Source organism: Perognathus longimembris, chromosome 10, assembly GCF_023159225.1.
Source record: "Perognathus longimembris pacificus isolate PPM17 chromosome 10, ASM2315922v1, whole genome shotgun sequence".
In the NCBI taxonomy this organism is placed as follows: Eukaryota; Metazoa; Chordata; class Mammalia; order Rodentia; family Heteromyidae; genus Perognathus; species Perognathus longimembris.
The window spans coordinates 54,685,609-54,712,013 of record NC_063170.1 but is presented as its reverse complement, the minus strand read 5'-3'; the positions used below and the strand labels follow the sequence as shown (position 1 = coordinate 54,712,013).

The following is a 26,405-nucleotide window of genomic DNA, read 5'->3' as shown; positions in this document are numbered from 1 at the left end:
TATGGGAGCTGACCCACTTGTTTAATAGAAAAAAACCATTGTGGTACCTTTTGAGTATACTTCAGGAGCCAATGTATATTCATTGTGCACGGTTATTCATTTAATAGATATTTATCAAACATCTGTCATATTCTGGACACTTTGCTAAGAGTTGGAACATGTTGATGAGTAGATTAAAAAGACTATTGTTCTCATGAGACTTAGATTCCAGCTGGTGGAAAGGGAGCAGCATTAGACAGTGACCCTGAAAGACAAGTAATCTCTATGGTGTTGGGGTGTGTGTGTGTGTGTGTGTGTGTGTGTGTGTGTGTGCATGTGTGTGCGTGTGTGTATGTGCATGTGTACGCACGTGTGTGCATGTGTACTTGATAAAACTTGTTAAAGGGAAAGGCAAAGTAGAGCAAGATATACAGGGTACTGGGAATGTGGATGGGGGAGGAGGTAATGCTTTTTTTCAAGCATTTGGGGCAAGGGTATGAACCTTAAAAGAGCACAGAGTTCCAGTGACCCCTCTCCCCAAAGTGTAGTACAGCTGATTTAGGAGACCTTGCAAGGAATAAAAGTAAAAGTCTGGGACCAGGGAGACTTCATTTTCCCTCATCCCATATCTCACTATAGAGAGTAAATACATTTAATGGAATTGACACCCAGCTCTTTATTGGTGACTGGATAGGTATAGCAAGGAGAAGCCTAAACTAAGAGAGAGTGTATCAAAGCTCAGGATTTGGAACCTAGCAAAAAGTGTTTTCTTACACTTTCTCTATCCTAGCTTTCATAGCAGGTTGGCACCCCCCCCTTTCACACACACACACACACACACACACACATATACACGTGTGCTCTTTCCCTTCCTCTTGCTCTCTTTTACTTGCTCTGTCTCTGTCTCTCTATCTCTTGGTCTTGTCTGTCTCTCTTGCTCATTCGCTCGCTTGTTAGCTCGCTCTTTCTTCTTGTGTGAAAACGTTGGTATGGTGACTTCCTTCTAAATTTATCAATACAGTATGTCCAGAAACAAAACAGAAGCATGTTTCTGTGTGTGATTCCTGGCAGAAATGGTGCGATTTCAACTCAAGATAAAGCTGTGAATTTGTGGGAATCAACATACTGTGGGTTCTTAGGGCAGCAGTGGGAATATATATGTCTCAGGTGCCAGGCACCTTTGTCTTAATGGCCTTGGGGATGTGGTTAGTGAGTTTGGAGAGCCCAGGGTCCTGAAGCCAGCGTCAGAGCATCCCTTCCTCAACAAACAGGCATGGTGGGTAGAGAGCCAAGAGGCCTGGCAAGGCTACCTTTCCAGCAGAAACACATTATCTACTCATTGGGCTTACACAAATAGAGAGAGAGAGAGAGAGAGAGAGAGAGAGAGAGAGAGAGAGAGAGAGAGAGAGAGAGAGTAGGTGAGACACAGACATATGGAATTCAGAAGCAGATCCATCACACAGGAGAAGGAACATAGACAAAAGTGTAGTCAAGTCCACCTGTCTGGGAAGCCCTGCCTGGCAGAAGAGTGAGAAAGGACAATAACTCCTGCCATCCAGCTGAGTGGGACTGCAGTGTGTCAGCTCACACCATTTACTCCAGAAGAGCAAGCTACTGGCTTCAGCCTGGGCCTCTGTTGGAAACACAGGAGCTTCTCAACACTAGTAGTATAATTTAAATCATTCCTCAAGGATAGTTTTGGCTTCTGTTCAGGGCAGGCATTGGGGTGTTGCCTGGGAGATGCTTACCTCAAGTGCACCATCTGAGTGCTTAAACACTTAGTAATCAAAGATAAATTGTATATATTGTTGCCAGTACTGGAATTTGAACTGAAGGCATCAAGCTTGCTAGGCAGGTGCTCTACCACTTGAGCCATGTCCCCAGTCCCTTTTGCTTTAGTTGGTTTTGTTTGTTTGTTTGTTTCCAGATAGAGCTTTGTGGTTTTAGTGCTGAGCTGGTATTTGATTACCAGTGCATATTATTACTTGGTTTTAGTCAAGAGGGTCTTCCTAACTTGTAACCTTAGTTAGCTTGAACTGTGATCTTCCCAATCTCTGCTTCCCAAGCAGCTGGCTTTACAGATATGTCTCACCACATCTGGCCAAAAGAGAAGTGTTCTTTTGAAGAATTTATTATACTTTAAGGGAAAATAGATGAATAGTTTCCCTCAGCCTTCTGTGTGGTTCCGTGTGGTGTTGATATTGACCCCTTTTAAAAACAGGTAACTAATATTTTGCTAATCACAGATTCTTTGCATTACTTTTTTAAGGCTTTTTTTTATTGTCAAAGTAATGTATAGAGGGGTTACAGTTACATACATAAGGCAATCAAACTTTTTACCCCTCCCTCCCTCCCTCCCTCCCTCCCTCCCTCCCTCCCTCCCTCCCTCCCTCCCTCCCTCCCTCCCTCCCTCCCTCCCTCCTCCCTCCCTTCCTCCCTCCCTTCCTCCCTCCCTTCCTGATCCTGGGACTTAAGCTCAGGGCCTAGCTAGGTGTTGTCCCTGAGCTTCTTTTACTAAAGGCTAGTGCTCTATCACTTGAGCCACAGTTCTTCTGTTTTCTCCTCCTTCTCCACCTCCTCCCCTTCCTGCCCTCCTCTTCCCTTCCCCCTCCTCCCCCCTCCCTTCTTTCTTCTTTCTTCTCACATACTTTACTGCCTGGGCTGACTTTGAACCACAATCCTCAAATCTCAGCCTCCCAAGTAGTTAAGATTATAGGCGTGAGCCATCCAGCACCTGGCTGAAATATTATTTCTCTCAATTACTAAGGGTTATTTGTAGAGGGATCACTTCTTTAATCTTGAACCCCTAGGATTGTGCATCATTTACTTTACACTTGTTTAGCTTTACACATGCAATTTGTTCTGATTTGTATCTGCAGAAACCTGTGGTAAGATACAATGGTCATAGGGAACACCTAAAATAATTGTCTTCAAGGAATTCCATTATTATAACACATTAAACATGTGCATAGAATGAATTTCTTTTTATGTGCTCTAGTATATGAAAGGACCTTTACAACTAATTTATTAGGTTGGTGCCATGGGGTGGGGGCTGGGGCTTGAACTCAGGCCTGTGTGTTGTTCCTGAGCTTTTTTATTCAAGGCTGGTGATCTACCCCTTGAGCAACTGCTCCACTTCTAGCTTTTTGGTGGTTAATTGGAAATATGAGTCTCATAGACTTTCCTTCCTGGATTGTCTTTGAACTGTGATCCTCAGATTTTAGCCTTCTGAGTAGTTTAGGATTATAGGCATGAGCCACTAGTAGTCAGCTTAATAGTTGTTTTTGAACACTTACTGATGTTTTATGCCATTCTAAATTCTCGAGTTACACAATTTGTGGAGCTCCATTTCCTGTGGTAATCATATATTATCTTCAGTCATCATGACAGCTCTGCAGAGTGAATTTTTTTAGCTTAGTGGTTGTTCAGGTAAGAAGAGTCAAACTCAGAGTGATCCTGGCAGCAGGTAAACTGAGTGTGGAAATATCTGGCATAGTTGTGTAGAAAGGATTCAGACAATGTCAGGCTTACTTGTCACCCAAACTTAGTCAATGGGAGGCTTCCTGGAATGTGTGAGTCCTGAATTGCATCCGAAAGGAAACCATTATTTAAGCCTAAAGGTAGAAGGTAGCATTCATGTTTCTTGAGTTTTAGAAAGTAGCAAGATGGCTCAGAGAGAACCAGGTGAGCAGGTGAAAATAGCAAGGTATTTGATTACTTCAATCAGCAATAACTACTAGCCCTCTAAAATGACGAAGAGATTGGACTAGGTCCAGTCTGCTCAGTGATTGATTAGCAATGTCTGTATAGAGCTGACAGGAGTTACTCACAAAATTCATGTACATGTATCATATATACATCATGAAATTGGTGTTAGTCCCTTAGGCTGAATTTTTAGAAAGTTATTATTTGGAATGTTACTGAACAAATTATTGATATGTGTGAATAGGTCTTTAGAAGAGTTGGAAAGTAGAAACAAAATGTTAAATATGATGAACGTTTATATTATAAATGCAGATATAAAACAGTTAGAAAAGAGGAAATTAAATCTATATCCAAAGGCTTTAAAGAAACATCTTTATTGTGATAGCTATCACGTATAATGTCCTGCACATGTTGCAGAGTATGTGAAGTTTTGACAAGAGTGTATATCCAGGAACCTTATCAACACAAGTAAGAAATGTGTGAGCTATTGTCCCAACTACTTGAGAAGCTGAGGCAGGAATATCACTTGAGCCCAGGAGTTGGAAATCTGACATTGTGGAGGGTCTTTTGTCTTAAAAGAAAATGAACACGGACATGTTCCCATGTTCCCTTGTGCCCAAGTTTCTTCCTATCCATTTGTAATCACTCCCACTTACTCTAAACAACTTTCATTCTCACACACCCAATTGTATGTTTCCAATCAGTGAGTATTAGATAGAATAAATTTCTTAGATTTTACATGAATGAAATGGTGTTATATAAAGTCATATTATTTTTTTTCTTGGGGGATGGGTTTGGTTTCAGTCACAGCATAAATGTGAATTACGCTTCATTCACTGGCATACTGTTTTTGAGATCTGTTCCTGTTTTAGGATATAACAGTAATTCATCTCATTCATTGTGTGGATGTACTTAGCCATTGGTAGATATTTTCATTGTTTTCTACTTTGGAGCCATCACAAATAGAGTTGCTGTGAAAATTAGTGTGTAACTCCTATGGATGCAGGGTTTTATTTCTCTTGGGTAAATATTTAGGGGTAAATGACTGGATTTTCTACAATATCCACTTTTGTTTTTAAAAATATTTAAATAGTTATTTACTTATTATGTTAGTCCTGGGGCTTGAACTCAGAGCCTGGGCACTCTTCCTGAACTTCTTTTGCTCAAACCTAGCACTCTACCAGTTGAGCCACAGCCCCATTTCTGGCTTTTTGGTAGTTAGTTGGAGTTAAGTGTTTCATAGATTTTCTTGCTCTAGCTAGCTTTGAACTTTGATCCTCAGATCTCAGCCTTCTAAGTAGCTAGAATTATAAATTATAATGTGTGAGATATTGGTACCAGCTGTATCCACTTTTAAAGACAATGCTTCCAAGGTGGATATATCATTTTATATTCCTACCCAGCAATGCACAAGAGTTACAGTTTCCTCACATTTTCACCAATAGTTGGTTAGACCAATCTTTTTTGTTTCAACTGTCCTAATATTATAGAATAATATCTCATTTTCATTTTAATTCCTATAATGACTTAGGATGTTGAGTCTTTTCATGTGCTCATTTGCTTTTTCTTATGTCTCCTGGGTTGAAGTAGTTATTCAAATATTTCTTTTTGTGTTTGGTGTTTTGTTGCCTTAATGAGGTTTTAGGATATATTCTGAATAAAAATCTTCTATCAGGTACATGATTTGCAAATATTTTTTCTTGGTTTCCACCTTGTGTTTTCATCCTCATAACAGTGTCATTTAGAGAACAGAAGTTTAATTATGCTATATTCCTGACTATCTAGTGTCCCTCTTATGAATTATACTTTGACAGGCAAAATGTTCCCTTTCTTCCTTTTTAAATTTTTTCATTATCTTTAAGTAGGTATACAAAGTAGTTGCCATTTAACAAAGAAGATGTTTCAGCTAACTAAATTTTTTTTCTCCTGTTCCCCTCTTTAAATTTTATAGCTTGGCACTAGTGGCTCTAATCCTAGCTATTCAAGAAGCAGAGAACTGAGGAGCATGGTTTGAAGCCAGCCTATGCAGAAAAGTCCCCATGAGACTTTTATCTCCAATAAACTACTCAGGAAAAGCTGCAAATGGCACTGTGGCTCAAGTGGTAGAAGGGTAGCCTTGTGCAAAGGAAGATTAGGGGCAGCACCCAGGTCCTGAATTCAAGCCCCAGGAAGGCCTAAACAAGCAAATAAATAAACAGTTATTTGGGCTTTTTGTTTGTTTCTTATTTTCTGTGGTGCTGGGATTGAACTTAGTCACAAGTGCTAGGGCCTTTGCATGTGAGGTAAATGCTTAACCACTCAAAACATGTTTCCAGCCCTGTGTTACCAACATGTTTATTGCCCATATTGAATTTGATTTTTTTAACATAAAAATCCAGTTTTTTGTACCGTTTGTTGAAAACATTTACTTTCTCTAGTGAAATGTGTTTGGATAATATGCCAGGCACCGGTGACTCACACCTGTATTCTAGCTTTTCAGGAGGCTGAGACTTCAAGGACTGGGGTTTGAAACTAACCTGGGGGGAAAAAGTCTCCCAGTCTCCAATTTCCATTACCTATTGAAAAGCCAGCTTTAGAGGCATGGCTCAAATGATTAGAGTGCCAGCATGAGCTAAAAAACTGAGCATGAGGCCCTGAGTTCAAGCCCCAGTACTGGCAACCTAAAGTGGGTTGGTATATTACTACTACTCCAACCATACTCCATTTTGTTCATGGGGCTTGAACTTGGGGCCTGGGTGCTGTCCCTGAGCTTTTTTGCTCAAGGTTAGCACTCTACCACTTTGAGCCACAGCACTACTTCTGGTTTTCTGATGGTTAATTGGAGATAAGAGTCTCACCAATTTTCCTGCCTGGGCTGGCTTTGAAACATGATCCTCATATCTCAGCCTCATGAGTAACTAAGATTACAGGTGTGAGCACCAGTGCCTAGCCCATGCTCCACTTTCTAACTTGTTTGGGCTATTGCTGGTGTTTTAACATTCCATATGAATTTTAGAACCACTTTTTTCAACTCCTGTAAAATATATGGTGAGACTTTGGTTGGGACTACATTCATGCAATATTTAACTATAGATCAATTTAGGATTATTTTACAATTTTAAAATACTTTCCATAGAGGCTGAGAGTGTTGCTCAGTGGTACAATGCCTGGCTAGCATTTGTGAGGTCCTGGCTTTGACCTCCACCACTGAATAAATGAATGAGTGAATGAATGAGTGAGTGACCCATCAGAAAGGTAAATCTTTTATTCTCAGTGAATTTTTGTAGGCTTTATTCAGATCATTCATGTCTCTATTAAGATTTACTCTTTGATTTGTGTGTAGGTATGTATATACGTTATTTAAATGCTATTTTAAAACTTAGCTTTTTGAGTACAGATTGCAAAGTAGGTGGAAACACAATTGATTTTTGTCTATTGATCTTGTGTTTTGTAGTATTTCAGTTTTTATCTAATTGTCTGCATGGATCAGGAGTTAGGAAGCTTTCTCTTAAAAAGGCCAGGATAGCAAATATTTCAGTCTTGTGGGTTGCATGGTCTCTGTGGTAATTACTTCTCTGCCCATTGTAGAGTAAAACAGTCCCTGGTAGTATGTATGTGAATAGAGGGCATTGCATTCCAGGAAAGCTTACTTACAAAATCTGCTTCAGTTCACCAAGCCCTGCCCCAGACAGTGTGCCTTCTGAGAAGAAATGACAGGTTTTCCTCTGCCTTCTCCAATCTCAGTACCTCCCTTCCCCCTTCTTGCTTTGTTACCTTGCCTTCAGTAATATGATGAGTGAGACCTAGGAATGCAGATATTCTTGTCTTGTTCCACCTCATAGGTGGAAGACATTCCTTGTTTTATCAGTGGGTGCAATGTTAACTATTTCTTGTAAAGCTCTTTTTCAAGTTGAAGAAGGTCTGCAGTTTACCTGTAGTCTTTTTCAGATCCTTTTTCTTTGTCCATTGACATAATTATATGGATTTTTCTGTTTTAGTTTAAGAGTGTGATGAATTATATTGATAAGTTTTTGGTTCAGATGTTGAACCAGAAAACATTGCTGAGATAAACCCTATGTACTTGTGGTATTATTCTTTCATTTATTATTGGATTTTATTTATAAAATTTTTATTTAGAATTTTTGTATCTTACTAGAGATTGGTCTATAGTTTTTTTCTAATGGATTTTATATATGCCTCTAATGTTCAGGGAAAAATTATTTTTATAATATATATTTTGATTCTATTTTGAATAAAATAACCCTGTATGTATATATTTGTTTTTATTAAATGAATGAGTATTTAACAACCAAGAAATTAACATTAGTTATTCTGTCTTTTGATGGGGATAGGGATTAAAATAAATAGTTGACTTGGTCTTTCTATCTCTGTAAATTTTGTTCTCATAAAAAACAACCACCAAATTTGCAGTCGAAAGCCAAATTCATAGGTCACCTACACCTCTGGCAACTGAAAGTTGGAAACAAGCAATCTGATTTTTGGTCAGACCTTCATCCTTTCCAGAATTATTGAATAAATCCAGTGTTCCTGAGCTTTGGAGTAGGTAGTAGAGTGAGCATAGGGTTTTAGTAGATAATAGACTTGACCTTGAATCTTAAATTTGCTCTTGACCTTTGACTGCACTGTTTAAAATGGGCATGCAAATATCAGTTGGACAATTTTAGTAAAAATAAAGGAAAATACTTGGAGCAGATGGTACTATACATGTGTTCTACCACCATGGCTACTGTTACTACTAGGATCAAAGAAAATTGAAGATGGGATATGTCTCACTATCTGCACACACATAGCTGTTACAGGCATCAGTAATACTTCTTTTTATTGAAAAGTTCCTTTTCCCTTATTCCTACATAAGTCTACGCACACCCTGTTGGGATCTCCTGACTCCAGATTGCGAAACCTGCTATACAGGTAGTCAGGAGAGGGTGTGGGAACTTAGAGAACTGAGCTGATGTTGGCACATGGTTACTCTACCCCAACCTTACATTACCAAGTACCCGTGAAGGCCCAGTGTTGACAGATCCTGTCAATTCTTAAACACTTGAAAACCTGAATCTATTTTGCTGTGATTCCTTCCATGTTTTAAATATTGATGGTATTTTTAAAAATCGGGCTAAAAGAGAACTTTCGATCAGAATTAAGTGTTCAATAGTGTTAAGTGTATTTGTGGTGTTACACCACCCATTGCCAGAGCTCTTGCAAAATAAAGCTTTTGATCTGTGGCCCACTCATCCTTCCTCCTCACTTCAGTCTCTGCTGCCTTCTGTCTCTGTGACTGAGTGCTCTGAGATCTCATGTAAATGGATTCACACATGGCTAGGTGACAGCCTTCTTTACTCACCAGAATGTCCTCAAGGTTTGCTCATGAAGCTTTTATCACAATTTTCTTCTGTTTAAAGCTGAATAGTATTCCTTTGTATGTCTCTACCAGAATCTGTTTTTCCATCAGTCCATCAGTAGACACTGAGTTGCTGAGCAACTCATTTCTAAAAAGAATTTAAAAGCATTGTGCAAGCTAAACAAGACATTTCTTACCTGGTTAGATTTAGCACATAGTAGCATGTATAATAAGATATACATGGACATTATTATAATCTCCTAACTATAGGTAATAGAGGCCTGGGAATGGGGAGGATAAAGTAACCATAGAAATCCCATTAAAGTGACGGAATTCCCTCGCTTTATGGCTGATGAAGTAGAAATGTATAGGGCATTATTAGAGATTTGTCATGACATCATATACTCACATTTAAAACTCTGTGGCCGAGACCCTAAAGCAAACTTGGTCACATCATCTCCCCTTGGAAACCAACATACAAGCCTTTATACCAAGCACATACTAAGTAGAAGTAGAGTGAAGGAGTACATTTGACTCTTGAGCTGTGCAGGGCCTGTTATCTAGAATATTGTCCTAGAAGTTAGATGAGCTGGCAAGTCAGCCAACCTGAGCAGAGCATGGTTTCATCAAGGCAGGTTTCCTGCAACTGTGTAGCAACACTGGATGCACCTTTGTCTTCAGTGTGCCCTAGTTGGCTGTGGCTAAAGATTTCTCTGCCTTGATTATATCCCCAAATACCGTAATGGATATAACATGGGTTATCTAAGTCCTGTGCACATCCAGCTAGAAAAATGTGTGTGTGTGTTCTGATCTGTGATTATTTTCTTTTCATTGCTGCAAAATGTGGGATATAAACTGGGAGAAAGAGGAGGTGAGATGTGGAAATAGTTTAGCTAGACTGCCATCATGTCACCCAGCCTTCCCCAGCTCAGTCCATGAAGGGCAGGTCTCCAGGTGAATGTGGAACCCTTCACTGGTTTTGCATGTGAAATGCTTCTCTGGTTGTGTCATTTCTTTGATAAGTAGCAGCCTTTGGGATAGGCCTTTGAACAATTTTGATGTTGATGTGGATGTGGATGTAGACCTTGGGATTTGTATCTTGATATCCCTTTGAAGGAACTGTTTAACTGCTAAGGAGATTTGCTAGAATCTTGTTCAGCCTAAATTAAATGTGAGTATAACATGCCAAAGGGATATGTTACAGCAGTGCAGGAAGACTGTGGGCTGCTCCTCTTTTTTCCTCCTCTTCCTCCTCCTCTTCCTTCTTCAGTTAATTTGCTTTGCTGCTATGGTTTGGAATACTTTTCCTTCATTAGTTTAGATAGTAGGACTTGATGTATTGTTTCCTTCTTCTGATTTCTAAATTTGTAGATGTCATCCTTTTGTGAAGGCATTTCCCGCCTTAATCCATCAGCCTTGCCTTCCTGATCATTTTGGGGGGGAAGGGGCAACGTGGAACATTCCTTTTTCTCAGGGTCCAGGAGCACACAGAACAGAGAACAGGAATGGCCCCAGATGTAGAGTCTGGTCATTGAAGGGTGTGATACAGTCACATTGGTACACCCACAGTTTTAGTGGGTATTATGTAGAGATGTGCCACAGCATTTGTAAACCCTGTTGGGCTACTTCTACAAGCTTCCTGGGCCAGTTTTGTCCCCTGCCAGTTCTGCTCAGAGAAGTACTTTTACTTGCTAGCATTTATAATATACTTTGTACTACCATTTGCTAAATGTCTAAAGTCTTATTATACACATTCCAAAACAACAAAACACCATTTGCATGAACTTGGAGAGAGTGACCTCTGGTTCATTCCTTAGCCAAAGCCCTAAATAAACATGGAAAAAGGTTTCCCCAGGATATTAGTTTGAAAGATTATGTTCGTAGTTATTAGTTTGACCTGTAGACTTTTGGTCTTGCTGCCACTTAACATGTAAGTGTAACAAAAAACATACTTTTGTTAAGTGTGGAAAGAAGCCACAAATAAACAAAATGGAAGAAATGCAAATCATCTTGAATCACTCCTACTCACAATTAATATTCTTAAATTGATAGCCTTTATGCATTTTCTCTGTGAGTTCCTGGATGATTTATGTAGATAAGTAATGCCTGCAACTGTATTAATCAAACTTGCTTCATGGTCTTTTCTAAAAAGACTGTAAATGTTGTGACATTTCTCTCTGTTGTCAATGAATATGCCACATGATTGATAAGAACTCTCTTGTATTTACTTACCTACCATGTGTCCTACTACTGAGCATGTAGGTTGTTCCAAAGTCCCTCCCTCCCTCCCTCCCTCCCTCGCTCCCTCCTTTAAAGCCCTTTTCTGCCCTATCTTCCTCCTGTTCTCCCTCCCTCTTATTACTGTGAAACTTGGGGTCTTGTGCCAAAGATTTTTTTTTTCCATTTCGTATTTTTTTTTAATTGTAAAAGAATCTTTGAGAATTCAAGGCAGCTGAAGGCTGCAATCATCTTCCCATATCCTTCTTGCCATCTTTTTCTTTGCTTTTCTCATTGATCACTCACCACACTCTCTACTAGTCCCCTCAGCTATTCATTCGTACCATTTGCTAATATTCATAATCCAAACACATTTGTGTGTATGTGTGTATAATAGTATTGGGGCTTGAACTTGGGTCCTAGGCACTGCCCCTTAGCTTTTTCTACTCAAGACTGGCAGTCTAATATTTGAGCCACAGCTTTTTGGTGGGTAATTGGAAATGAGTCTCACAGACCTTCTGCTCAGGTTGCCTTCAAACTGTACTCGTTAGATCACAGACTCTTGAGTGGCTAGGATTGCAAGCACAAACACTTATTTTTATATACATCCCTACTCTAACCCAAGATAATAGTGTTGGTTTTTCCCCCTGAATTATATTACAATCATTTGGTCTTCTTGTTCTTCTCTTTCCTAGTGCTGTATTTCCCATAGAAAACGTAGTAGGAGTTAAAAAGAAGAAAAATGAAAAATGTTGTTTAGTATACCAGTGAAAAATTTCCATTCATTTTCCTTTGTAATTTGGATCCTCATTATCTACTGCTTCTCTCCTTTTTATCCGCACCTACCCCCCCCCCCCCACTGGCCTTTGTTGAGTTTCGTTAGCAAAACAAGTTCTTTCCTAGCTTTAGAATCCAGATCTCTGTGTTAGAGTGTCTCAGTATTCAAGGCTCTGCGCAGAGACTTTCCTATACTATTTATCCTGACAGTGCCTAGCCCCTCTTTGTAGAATTCATTGCTACTTAAAATTATTGATTTATTGATTGCTCCAGCTTGACAATCTGATCACCTTTTGACATCCTAGGTACAAAATTTTTAGCCTAAGATCATGCAAATTTCATTTATGTCATTTGCAGCTCCAATCACCTGCCTGTTTCAAACATATAAAACTTAGTCTGAAGAGAGAGCATGGCATGGAACTGTCATTTTAGCAGTCCTTTGCAAGTTAGAATGGGCATCATCTGTTCATTTTTACTTATTCTTTTATTAAAATCTATGGCCCAGTTTGTATCAGTATATGTGTATAACATCATAATTTTCACAAGGATTATTTCTTCATGAGAGCAATGTTACTACCCATATTAGACTATACTATCATCCTAGAGGAAGTAAGGGCTAGGAAGTCAAGTTAACTTAAATACTTTGACACACAACATGAAAGCAAATGGCCTGTATACTGTATTAACTAGTTCTACAACTTTACAAAATATTTGGTGGCCATGAGTATTCCTTCATAATTCTTCTTATTAGTATTGCCATGTTATCATGTGTACATATGTACATATGTGTGTTATGTGTTGGCAGCAAAGAGGATAATAGGCTCTTGACTAAAAAAAATACTGACAGGCTGGGAATATGGCCTAGTGGCAAGAGTGCTTGCCTCGCATACATGAAACCCTGGTTTCAATTCCCCAGCACCACATATACAGAAAACAGCCAGAAGTGGCACTGTGGCTCAAGTGGCAGAGTGCTAGCCTTGAGCAAAAAGAAGCCAGGGACAGTGCTCAGGCCCTGAGTCCAAGGCCCAGGACTGACAAAAAAAACCAACAAAAAAAACAAAAACTGACTTTGGGCTGGGAATGTGGCTTAGCGGTAGATTGTTTGCCTTGCATGCATGAAACCCTGGGTTTGGTTCCGCAGCACCACATAAGCAAAAAAGCCGGAAGTGGCACTGTGGCTCAAGTAGTAGAGTGCTAGCTTTGAGCTAAAAGGAAGCCAGGGACAGTGCTCAGGCCCTCAATTTAAGCCCCAGGACTGCCCCCCATCCCCCCAAAAATATTGTTTTTATTTTCTGAAAGAGCTAACCCGCAACTGGTTTAGGCTATACCACGTGATAATGAATGTGTGAATGAGGAAGAAAGAATGAGAAAGGCCATACAACTTTTTTCCCTTTGGTATCAGAGATGTATCTAACTCATTATAAATTGCTTGGAACATGCTTGCATGTGTATGCACACATGTGCTTGAAGGCTTGTGTTGATATGTGCTGATAAGTGACAGGTTTGGGAAGAGAGTTGCCAGCCTCTCTCAGCAGTTTGAGGCCTTGACCAAAGGTCTTTGTTTATGTTCTCCATGGAGTGTAAGTCTGGCATTGAGGAAGTTGGGCTCATCTATGCTTTGAAGTTATCACCTCACTTGGTCTAAAGCTTTTCGACTCCTGCCATTCATAGTTGTCTGGCAGTGAACAGCTGATAGCCTTATTCTCTGTCTTGGACACTTAATGATGGTAAGGCATTAGTGATGGCATTTACGAGTACTTTTGACAAGAAATCCCTCAGCTAAAACCTTGGCTATGGGTTAGAATAACTGGTATGGACTCAAAATGTTAAACAAATAAATCTTTAGGTTACTATTGAACATGAGAAGAGGCTATGTCTATTTATAATTTCCCAGGGGATTCATGAATAGCCATTGCCTGATTTTTACTATTTTTATTTTTTGTTCGTCATATACTTAGTATTGTAAATTGGATGACAATTCTTTGTCCATAGTTATTTTAGATTTCTGCAGGGAGTTATAAATAAGGGATCTTTTTCTTTCTTTCTTTTTTTTTTTTTAAATCTCATTCATTCTTCTGCCATGTAATTGTCTCTTTGCCTTGGCTAGATCTATTCAGTGAACAAGAAAAATCCGAATTAGCTGTGGAAGGACGCCAAAAACAGGGGCAGAAGATGGCAGTGGAAATATCAAAATCAGGGCACTTGTGAAGCATATTGTGATTGCAAAAGGAAGGAAAGAATCTTCAAAATAGATTTGTTCTGCCTTTTTTTTCCCTTAAAAGATTTGTTATCTATTTTTGTAGCCTTGTCTAAGGCAGAGGAGCTGGTCCAGGCTTCACAAGGCTACTTCCTCCCCCGTACTCCATTCCAAACAGTCTTTGGTTTCTTTTGCTGATCAGGAGGGTGGCTTTGAGACATGAAGCAATGGAAAAAAGTAGGTGCTTGAGTGTTCCATTTGACCAGCAGGGCCCTGTGTCTGGTTTCCCAGGAGGTAAGTCCCCTGTTACATGAGAACTTAAATGGCCTATGTGTGCTGTTTCTGGAAGTGGTATTTAAATGCCAGGCACTAGTAACCTTAGTTTAGTTTTGTTTTTGTGTGTATTTATTTTCAATGCTGGAGATTGAACCCAAGGCCTTGTACATGCTAAGCACGTACCATACCACTAAGCTATTCTCAGACCCCCATGCCCTTGTAAATGAGATGATAAGGACTCTGAAGGCTTATCGCCACAATGACAATGAATAGAAATTGAAAAGCTTAACACAGAGGTCTGATACAAGTAAGCCCTCAAGTAACTGTGCATTGCTAGCAATATTTGTATGGCATTTGCATCAACTCCTGATAACAACCTTACTTATTGTTAAAAACAAAACAAAAAACGAATCTGAGGGAAATGGAGAATATCATGTAAACTTGTTCCTCAGTGAGGCAGTGCCTGAGTTTGAATTTGAACTGTTTGATCTACAGATGCAATGTTTGTGCCTGAGCACCCATGTTAGTGATAAGTGCCTCTGTGCAATCACTGCAGCTTTTGTAGCTAAGTCTGGATGCTCTCGTTTAGTCTTCATGATCTTTGACTTCCCTGAGTTAACTGTGGTCATGTTACTTCCAAGAGATGGGCAGGAGGTTTACCTTTATGTCTTCATTCCATCTTCTGTCCCCATGGCTCAGGAACCAAAGGGTGAATTACCCATGTGTCAGCAAAATAAGTCTTCTGATTTTGATGCTCTGATTTCCCAGGAACCTTGTCTTCTGCTTTTCTTACGCTGGGGGAAGTAGGTCAGTCATTAGGGAGAAGCCACTACTATCTCACTGGCAGAGAGGATTGGATGCCCCTGCTGGGATGTTTCAGAGGGAAAACTGGTAGCAGAGATGTGCCTTTGTAGAAATGAGGGAAATGTATGAAATCAACTATGGACTTTGCAGACTCTGTGTGTGTTTGTGTGTGTGTGTGTGTGTGTGTGTGTGTGTGTGTGTGTTGGGGATTAAACCTATGGCCTCACTCATGCTAATTGTCCCTTGAGCTACTTTCCTAGCCCCTGGTAGGTTCTTTTTTTTTTTTTTCTCAAATTTTTATTATCAAACTGATGTACAGAGAGGTTACAGTATCATACGTTGGGCATTGGATACATTTCTTGTACTGTTTGTTGCCTTGTCCCTCATGCCCCCCCCTGGTAGGTTCTTAATACCCATGACTTCTGTTTCCTTATCTAGAAAGTTAAGGTGCTAATACTGCCTTACAAGGACATGGTAAGAAATAAAGAATATATTAGATACCCTTACAAGGTCATTGTAAGAAATAAAGAATATATTAGACACATCAGAATCATTTTATTTATTCTTGCTGCTGCTAATGAAAACCTACTCTTGCCTTGTATGACTTTTAAGGTCCTCAAGGCCTGCCACTTAACACATGCATGTGAAATGCATTAAGTCACTTTGGTAGTTCACAGAACATATTCTGTTCAGTTTAGCCTTCATCAGGGAAGAATGTCTACAGTCTTTGCTAATTGGTTTTCTTTGTTTCCATTGTGGAAGAAGTTGCCATGTAGACTTCAGAGATGCATTCTCACGAGTTGATCACTAGCCAGTGTAGACTTTTGGTGGAGGAAAGAAGATGGGACTGAGGTTCGCATCTGGAAGCTGTGCGTAGGTATAACATTGAGATTGTGAACTGTGAGCACTTGACTTGTTGGTCATCTTGAATCCTGCAGGTGCAGAGTGGGGAGGCTTGATTATCCCACATCCACTTCTCTCTCACTGTGTACTAGACCCATTCATCCCATCTGTCTGTGAATGAGTGTGTGTGTGTGTGTGTGTGTGTGTGTGTGTACTAAAGATTAAACTCAGGGCCTTGCACTCTCATTTGGCTTTTTTTTATTTAAGGCTAGTGTTCTACCACTTGAGCCACATCTTCACTTCCAGTTTTTTACTGTTGTTTGGAGAGAAGAGTCTCTTAGGTTTGGCTGCCTAGGGTTGCTTGGAACTGGGAGTCCAGGATTTCAGACTCCTGAATAGCTAGGATTATAGGTATGAACACTGGCACCCAGCTCAATCATGTTTATCCCAAGTCTATGGCTTCTTGGAACCACTGCCATGCTCCCTTAATTTGGGTCTGATCTTTGGTTGTGTACTTTATTGGGTAATTAGGAAAGGTTTCGATGCCTTAGAGGAAAAGGTATTTGTTAACTTCCCAGCAGTAAAGAAGACTGGTCAGCTTCTCTTAAGGATCCTCTTCTTAGCCAACCTACCCATCCATCTGAAAGATTCTCAGCCTGCTGACCGCATACCTGGCTCTAAGGCTGCTGTATCACTATCTGTTCCTATGTGCAAACTGCCCCTTAAGCAACTAGAAACAACAAATACACATCATTCCATCTTCCACATCTTCCACATCAAGAAGCTGGCAGAGCCAGGTGCTAGTGGCTCACATTTGTAATCCTAGCTACTTGGGAGACTGAGGGTCAAGATTTGAAGTCAGCCCAAGTGGGAAAATCCTAAGCCAGAAGTGGAGCTGTGGCTTAAGTGGAAGAGCACCAGCCTTGAATGAAAAAGCTAAGAGACAACACCCAGGCCTTTGAGTTCAAGCCTAGTACCAGTGCTTTGGCACACATACACACATACACAAGAATCTGGCAGAAGTGGATAGCTCCAGGCCAGGGTGTCTACTGAGTTTTTCACTGGGCTGCTGTGGAACTCATAAGGCTTGATGCAGGCTGGAAGCTGGCCTCTAAAGACGTCTCATTTGCCTGCCTGGCCAGGCTTTCCTGGATACTTGCAGGAAGCTGTGAAGACTTACTTCTCCAGAGAGTTTCTTGAGTGACTTTGTGACACGACAGCTGGATTTCTCAGAGGAAGAGATCGAAGAGAGAGCAAACAGGAAGTTGTGATGTCTTTAGAAAGCATGCTCCACCATTTATTTCTACACTGGAGCCAACTTCTTCATTGTGGGGGTGGGAGACTACCCTGGAGTTTGGATACCTGCCTAGTGCTACTCTGAATGTTGGGTCCATGGCCCACTACTATCCTGCTATGCGTTGAGTGCTTTATTATAGTCTGTGGTTCCCCTACCCTGCGTATACCTGTTACTGTAACACTGCAATAATATAATTTAATTAAAAAATTGAAATGGGAAGATTTGATAAAGGTTGGTTGCTTAAACATTGTTGGTAAATTAGGATTAAGTAAAGATTATAAAATAGACGGAGAGTCACAAAAAGTCTAAAACACTGAAATTGCTTTGCAAGTTTCTTTACATTATTTCTCCATTTAAAATAAGCCCAAATTGGGAATTATAGCCTTTGAATTATAAGTATGGTTTATGTAATAAAAAGAGCCTGTAAAATCCCAAGCAAGGAACTTACATTCAGAAAAAGTTCTCAGTATACTTGAAAAGGTCTATGAAAGAATGAGCACTGTGTGTGTATGAGTGTATGTTAGTGCATAGGTATGTGAATATAAAAATGAAATGCTTTTAAATATGTATGAATATTGTCATACTGAGCTTTTGAACTCGGAGACTTGAACTTGCTTTGCAGGTGCTATACCTCTTGAACCATGCCCTCAGCTTTTTTTTTTGCTTCAGTTATTGTTTGGATAGGGTCTCGCATTTTTGCCCAGGGCTGGCCTCTATGCCTATAGCATAGTTGAGATAGAAGCATGTTACTACATTCAGCTTATTGTTGAGATAGATTCTCCCTGTCTTTTGCCAAGGCTGGCCTCAGATTACTCTTACCCTGATCTTTAAGTCCCAAGAAGGTGAGATTGCAAATATGTAGCATACTTGGCCTGTGTGAATATTTTTGTATGATTCCTTGCTTTGTGAAAGTTTTTTTTTTTCCATTAACACATGATGCTCTGATCTCAAATGTATTAGGAAGTAAGTGGGCTTTACATCAATAAGTTGCGTAACAGATTCTTTTTTCCCCTGTCGGTTACTACAAAAGGAAGTTTGCCACATTCTAGTCTTTGAAGAGTTATAAAATAAATCAGAGTTCTTTGCAATAGTGTATTTTATCAAGACAAGTAGTTTTCAACATGTTAACATCCCCCAAATTGCAATGTACTGTACTTGTAATTTAGTTGACAGTGTTTAGTTGCTTTGCAAATTATAAACATTACCTTAGATTTGTTAAAACATGATATCTGTGGTGGTTTTGTATTCTAGAAAATATGCTCAATGCATATGAATTTAGGTTTGTTAAGCTTGAGGTGAATGTTTCTTCCCAGTGTTGTTTGGCTGAGTTTGTACAAGTTTGTTGGTAAACTTTCATACAACAAAAGCTCAGTTTTACAAGTGAACACTTGCATTAGTTTTTCCTTTACACGAGGGTATTAAATGAGGGTAGTTAGTATGACAACTGCGAGTTGTAATACCTTTGGTATAAGATAAGAGAAGTTTTGTAAATTATCCCCACATCTTTTTAGCCTGAGCATCTGAAAATTCTGAGTCTTCCCTTAAAGCAACCAGGTTTTGTTCTTAACTTGTGGGGGAAAGGGATCATTCTCAGATGTCTTTTAAAATGGCATGAAGTGGACTGAAGTACATCCACCCTCTCTAATAAACAGTGTCCCATCTAAGATGCAGTGAGAAGAAATTAGTCCAGGGATTGCACTGCATGATAGGATAACCACAGACAATGATTATGTATTCTATATTTCAAAAAGCTGGAAGAAAGGACTTTCAGTGTTTGTTCCATAAAGAAATGATAAATGTTTCAAGAGACAGATACATTATTTATCTTAATTTGAACATTCGACAATATGTACATTCATCAAAACATTTATAGTACTCCATAAATCTGTAACACTGGCAGAACTATGGTGAAGTCAGGGCCTCTTGCTTAGTAGGCAGGTGCTCTACACTTGAGCTATGTCTCCTGCTTTTTATCTTCATTGTTTTTCATATAGGGTCTCAGGCCCAGGCCATCCTGGACTACATTCCTCCTATTTATACTTTCTGTATAACTAGGATGAAAGATGTACATCCCCACACCCATTTATTGAGAAGTAGTGTGGCAGACTTTTTGTCCAGGCTGGCCTTGAACCAAGATTCTCCCAGTCTTAAACTTCCAAGTAGCTAGGGTTAAAGGTCTGAGCCCTTGCACTATTATCATATATGAATTTTAATATGTGAATTTTGAAAGTGAATTTTACAGGAGAGTCATCACTTGATTAGAGTCATTCTAATAAACAATTTACTATTCTTTAATGGTTAGTATTTAATAACACATTATTGTTTAACATCATTATTTAGGAAACAGTTGATCTCTCTAATAAGCAGTACCCATGGGGGCAAATTCCAGGGGCTTTAGACCCCATCTGCCTGGAACACATCATGCCCTTTGAGTTTAAGTGTGTCCTTGAGTTTCGTTTCTTTGGTTTGGGTTTTTCTGTGTGCTTTTCATGTTATTTTCCTTGTAAAGAAATGGAAGAATTTTGTTCGATTCTTTTCAAGATAGGGTCTCTCTATGTTGCCCCAGCTGGCCTCTGTGCTCTCCTCAGCCCCTAAAGTACTAGAATTACAGGTATATACCACCATGCCTGGCTTAAATAGAACTTTTTGAATTCAGAGTTGATTGATATATTTATTTGAGCCTCAAACCCTTGTCAGTCTCTTCCACCTTAGTCCTGTATAGCCTTCCCTTCTGTATGCCCAACTATACGTGTTGTAACTCAGTGCCAGGTTCTGGGTTAAGGGAGAGAATTGCAGGGTAGTGAAGGGTAGGGTAGGGTGAGGTGGTAAAGCTCCCAGATTCCCTAATCAAATGACCTGCCCTTCTCTGTTACTCAGTTCTGCCACATAGGGAGTTTTGGGGGGAAAAGGGAAAATTGCTACTATACTTTTTACGTTTTCTGAATACTGTTTGAAGTCTATAAAAGCTTTTACTATCCTGGAATTCAAAGTCTTGTTTGAAATTGTGGAGGATAGGCTGATGATGTAGCTCATTGGGAGAGAGCACTTACCTAGCATATGCAAGGCCCTGGATGTGATCCCAGCACCACAGAACAAAAACAAAAACAAACCCCTCCAATATAGAGTCCATTAAAGAACAAGAACAAGAAAACATCAGTTCTAATATCTAATTCCCCTGAATAGCTGGCTTTTATCTTTGCCATACACACCTGCTCTCACAGGTATTTTGTGTCCCTAGGAATTACTGACAGATTTACTGTATGACCATTCTCAAGCATTGCAGAAAAAACAGTGTATCCCTGGACCACTCCACTCCTCATACGGAGGTTTGAACTCAGGGCCTGTGCTTGCTAGGCAGGCAACTGAGGGCCATGAGCCACCCCCTTTCTCATTAGCCCCTTTTTGCTTTAGTAGCTGTTTTTCAACTGAGGGCTCTAGATTTTGCTGAAGCTGCCCTGTACCCAGAGCCTAAGGCTCCTGCGTCGCTTGAATTGAATTGAGCTACCCCACCAGGTGGATTACTTTTGAGGATGCTCACAGACCTAAATTGTGTAGTTCTCCTCAGAACTAGTTACAGACCATCTTCCTTCCAGAGTTGTGTGTTGGAAGGTTTTACAACATGCTGCTGTCTTTCTGGAAAACACTGTGGCAGAGAAACTCCACAGTGGGGAGGGCTTCATGTCCGTACTCTGTTTTTATCATACAACCCTTTGTCTCTCCAAACCTCGGAATCTAAGTTTTTATTCCATATCTGGAAACAGTGTACATTTATCTATTAAATGAGGTCCAAGGAAGTAGCTGCAGTAGGATCTAAAATGGCCTGTAAGAGAGAGCATGTTTTCAGTTAGAGACTCTGCTTGTGAAAGGACGGATGAAGTGAGAGAAGCTCATTTTTCATGGCACCGCCGTAATGGGCACAGTTAACTTAAAAAAGACAAATTTAATGGCAGTGATATGTCACTTTCACTGAAGTGATAGAAAGTCAACAATGACAGGTACCAGAGAGTCCCCTGAATGTTTGTCTCAAAATAGAATCTTACTGTCACAAGGAGTATGTTCTTTCATTCTTTATATTATTATTTAGTTGGATTAAAAAAAGGTCCTGAAATCAAATTTGTGTAAAATCTTAGTAAGTTGTTTTGTAACTTCTGTGAACCTTTGTTTTTCCGCCTTTTTTTTTGGGGGGGGGGGTGTTGGTCATTAGGTTTTGTTTGTTTGTTTGTTTGTTTGGCCAGTCCTGGGGCTTGAACTCAGGGCCTGAGCATTATCTGTCCCTGGCCTCTTTGTGCTCAAGGCTAGCACTCTACTACTTGAGCCACAGTGCCACTTTTGGCTTTTTCTATATATGTGGTGCTGAGGAATCGAACCCAGGGCTTCTTGTATGCGACCACTAGGCCATATTCCCAGCCGCTGAGGGCCTGGACTCTGTCCCAGAGCTCTTCAGTTCAATGCTAGTGCTCTACCACTTGAGCCACAGCACCACTTCTAGTTTTCTGATGGTTAATTGGAGATAAGAGTCTCATGGACTTTCCTGCCCAGGCTGGCTTTGGACTGTGATCCTCAGCCTCCTGAGTAGCTAGGATTACAGGCGTGAGCCTCCTGCACCCAGCATGCTTTTTCTGCGCTATAAGCAGAGAATATCCCTACTTTGTGGAAGTCTGAGGTAAAAGGAATGGGGCTAGAGTTATGCCTCAATTTGTAGAGCACCTGCTTAGCAAGCTTTGAGCCCTGAGTTCACACACCAGTACCACCAGGAATGGGTTAAATCACATGGTAGTCCCTAGCCCCATGTATTTCTCTAAAGAGCAAAGGAAAATAAAGTTAAAAGAAAATGTCGGAATTTAAGTAGTATGTCAGATGGAGGTGAATGATGGGAGGGGGGTAACATTGATCAAGTTGCTTTGCACCCATAATCTGACTTCTAGAATTGAAATACCTTTGTACAACTACTTAGTAAAAATAAATAAACTACTATGTAGATTAATAATTTCATGTAGTTAGTGTCACAGAAGCTGAAAAAATGTATTCCCTAAAGGAATTATGCATTCCTTAAATTTTCAGATTGGTTTGAAGGTTGTTGGATGGTGGGCAACCTTTATATGATTCATGATAAGCTAAGAAAGAGTAGGATGCATTCAGTGTATCACTCCTGTAGTCCCAGCTATTTGCGTGGTAGAAGTAGAAGGTTCACTTGAGCCCAAATTTTTTGAGAAGAGCCTGGGCACCATAAGTCCCCTACTTCATAAACTAAACCAAAATAATAGCAACAACAAAGATAAAACACAGGATCTCTGCAGAGTATAAGAGTTACTCAGTCCTTAGCTTCTGGCTTATAATTCAGTCTCTTTTTAAAAATAATGAATAGCAGGATGAAGGAAAACTCGTTACACTTTTGTGCCAATGCTCACTTTCTGAGCTACATTACCCTCCCAGGAGACCTCCTTAGACTTATTAAAGCTGATTCTTTGTGCGTTCATGAAGGAAAGTATATGCACTAAGAATATTATTTTTATTGCTACATGGCCTTTTCTATACCCTTCTATCCTGAAAAGGATAGGTATCCATTTTGTGGGGTGTGTGTGTGTCTCTGTATGATTGGCTTATTTGTTTCCTTGATGAGAAGTTTAGTACTTGAGGATAAAGTCATTGAAACTTTTTGCTTTATAGTGTTCATTGTTCTTCGTAGGTTCTGTCCTTTGAGCAAAGATGTGCATTTGGGAATTCATAGTTCACGGTAGTGGAAATGCTTCTAGATGCATATGTGTTTTTATGCCTGATTATGTAATCCATTTCTGGGTTAGTGGTATAAAGTACAGATTCCTAGCCCTTTCCTATGGAGATTCTGACTAAGCAGATTGGGATGGAGTGGTAAACATCATCCATCCATCCATCCATTTATCCATCCATCCATCTAGGATGGGGTAGTAAACATCATCCATCCATCCATCCACTTATCATCTCCCTATCTGTCTTCCAGCTATCCATCCATCTTTATTTAACCAATCAGTGGTCCTTTTAAAAATCCTTTTAAAATCAGTGGTCAAGCCAGGCTGAGAAACCCTCACCTCTATAGCCAACCCATTGGAAGTGTTGGCTAAAACCCCTCAGTTACTTGGAAATGAAACCAGGACTTTCTCTAACCACATGACTTGAATTTTAGGAAGTGTTTGGGAGGGAATGGGACGGATGGTATGAGGAGAAAATAAAATCTGTCATCCATTTCAGTTATGTTTTGCGTGCAGATGGTCTGTCAAGAGCTCTCTGTGTGGTCCTACTGGCTGTAGTTTTCTTTGAAAATGATACTACTTGGAACCAATACGTCCCATTCGAGAGGCGATGCCAAGTCTGTTGTTCTTGAGGAGTAACAATCCATCCATTCAACATTTTGATTGAGGGCACTTAGTGCCTCAATTGGGCACTGACTGTGGCTTCCTCTAGACAAAGGAAGGTGAGAGGATGAAAATTGTCACTCAATGATGAGAATTGTCTGTCTGTGCCCTGGACTTCCATAGATAGTCAGACCTGCATCACATGCTGCTTTCTTGTTAGTAATGGACTCTTGGGTGGAAGGCAGTTTGGCACCATGTCCCTGTTAAAGGGGCATTGCAGAGTGAAATTAATAATAGATGAGGCTGTGGCTAAGGGATTTGCCTATACTATTATTGTCTATTAATTACTCTCTTGTTTAAGGTTCTTATAAATTATATATATGTACATAAATATAAACTTCCTATCAAAGCAAAAGTAGCAAAGTAAATAAGTTACCAAAGTTTTTCATCTGTAAGACTACAACTTTGTAATTCTACTATAAGATGTTTTGTTTTATTTCCTTTGTGGGTCATCTTTTGCCTGTCATATAATTCTAGAAATACAGGGTGAAGTGGTAAGACAACATTAATAAGAAGCCTGGGACTGACTAGTTCAGTAAGCATATACATTCCACCTCTGAATAGTCCTAGAACAGAAAGGAACAAGGTTTTCTAGAAGATAGTGATAGTGGCATTGAACTTAGCATACTTACTTTCTTTTGCTATGTGTAAAGTGATTCCCAGAATGTAACAACTTAAAACCACAAGCTTGTATAATCTCCCTCTATCTTTGGTGGTCAGAAATCCAGGAGTGGTACAGCTGGCCTTCCTGTCTCAAGCACTCTCATGATGATGCAGGTTCGGGCTACAGTCATGGGAAAGCTTGACTGGTGCTGAAGGATGTACGTACTTTGAAGAGCATTTAAGTGGCTGTTGGCAGGATGCTTTAGTCCATTACTCTGTGCGGTTCTCCATAGGGCTGGTCATGTGGTGGTAGCTGACTTCCCCCACAGCAGCTGGTCCAAGGAAGAGACTGTGCGCATGCGCACCCATGATGTGAGTGCCAGTATCATTTAAATAATCCACCATCCCGTCCTGAGTTGTTTTTTTGTTTTGTTTTGTTTTGGTTTTTTTTTGCCAGTCCTGGGGCTTGAGCTTAGAGTCTGAGCGCTGTCCCTGGCTTCTTTTTTGCTCAAGGCTAGCACTCTGCCACTTGAGACACAGCGCCACTTCTGGCCATTTTCTGTATATGTGGTGCTGAGGAATCGAACCCAGGGAGGGCTTCATGTATACAAGGCAAGCACTCTTGCCACTAGGCCATATCCCCAGCCCCCCATCTCCTGAGTTTTGTAGATTGTACAAACCAGACTTGGGATGGTTTGGAGAGAGAAAATGCCAGAGTCAGAATAAAAGGAAGCAGGGCTCATTGTGGGCTGAGTGGCCTTCAACACATCAAGTGTGGGTAACATTTGTAGGATCCTTCTGAAAAAGGTGGCATTCAAACTGAATAGAAAATAGAGCAGGGGTGACTTGGTAGGCAGCCTTTAATTGTCTGAGCACTGCCAGTGCAGATAGAGCAGAAGAAGTGTGGATGACGGATTAAGAGATGATGTTGAAGAAGTTGGCAAGGACCAGATCATATATGTCCATTTAGGTCAATGGAAGGATTTTATTCTTTAGAAATGTAAGCCAGGGAATGACATAATCAGATTTACTTCAGAAAAAAAAAAAGAGATGTCTCTCTGCTTACTGTGTGAAATATAGGTAGCAAAGGCAGCTCGAAAGCTATTCTAGTTGCCCAGGCAAAAGATCATTGCAGATGAGAATATTGGCAATAGAAATAGTAGCAGATGGATGGGAAATAAATTGAGGAGGAAAATTTGTGAGAATTTAGGAACAGAGCAAAGTTGTTGTCCAGGATATAGCTTTGGGAATGGGATAGATGGCAGGGGAATTCATGATAAGGGAGCCCAGAAAGAGAACCAGCCTTCAGAAATACCTTATGAGATTGATTCCAACATTTTAGGTATCATTGCATGCAGTGTAGAAATAGATTTGGGGTTCACATTGTGAGGGCGAAGAAGGAGGTGCCTGCCAAGAACACAGCTCACATTCAGGAAAAACATGTTTCCTTTTTCAAACCTTATGACATGTTTTGTTTTCATTTTGTGTGTGAGTGGTTCAGTCTGGCAAAGGATAACGGAACTCTTGGTATTTTTCCTTTGATGATCATTCTTTTTTAAAGCAAGATGGAATCTTTTAAATTTCAGGTTATATTTTGAATTTTAAGGGTCCACTGGAGTATAATATTCCGGTCTTATTTTCTCCTTTCTATTCCCTCTAAGCTAACTACAACACATACACTTTCCTGCATATTTATGTATGTACTATATTTCCCTCTGTGTCTCTATTACAGATACTCAACCACATACATACCCTTACTTGTGAAAGAATTAAGTATGATGTGTCATTAGAGCATTTGATAATCCATGGGGCCCAACCTCTGATAGTTTTTGTATTTTAGGTGAAAAATATGTTCCCTACTTCCTTTAAGCCAGGCCTGGTTTGTTTTTGAAGACAGTATCTCCAATTACTTACCCAGGATTTCTCCACCATGCTAGTAATAGAAGAATAAGGCCTCTTGGGTAGCTGGTACTCAGGAGC

General features: G+C 40.0%; 1 protein-coding gene and 1 long non-coding RNA gene across 19 annotated transcripts in view; both read left to right on the top strand.

Moving 5' to 3' along the window:
- Positions 1-26,405, top strand: part of Magi1 (membrane associated guanylate kinase, WW and PDZ domain containing 1) — a 548,751-nt gene that overhangs the window by 359,496 nt on the left and 162,850 nt on the right. The window lies entirely within an intron of this gene.
- Positions 13,458-16,282, top strand: LOC125358728. The gene is made up of 3 exons (XR_007212374.1): positions 13,458-15,563; positions 15,696-15,734; positions 15,804-16,282. It is a non-coding gene; the product is annotated as an uncharacterized LOC125358728 (long non-coding RNA).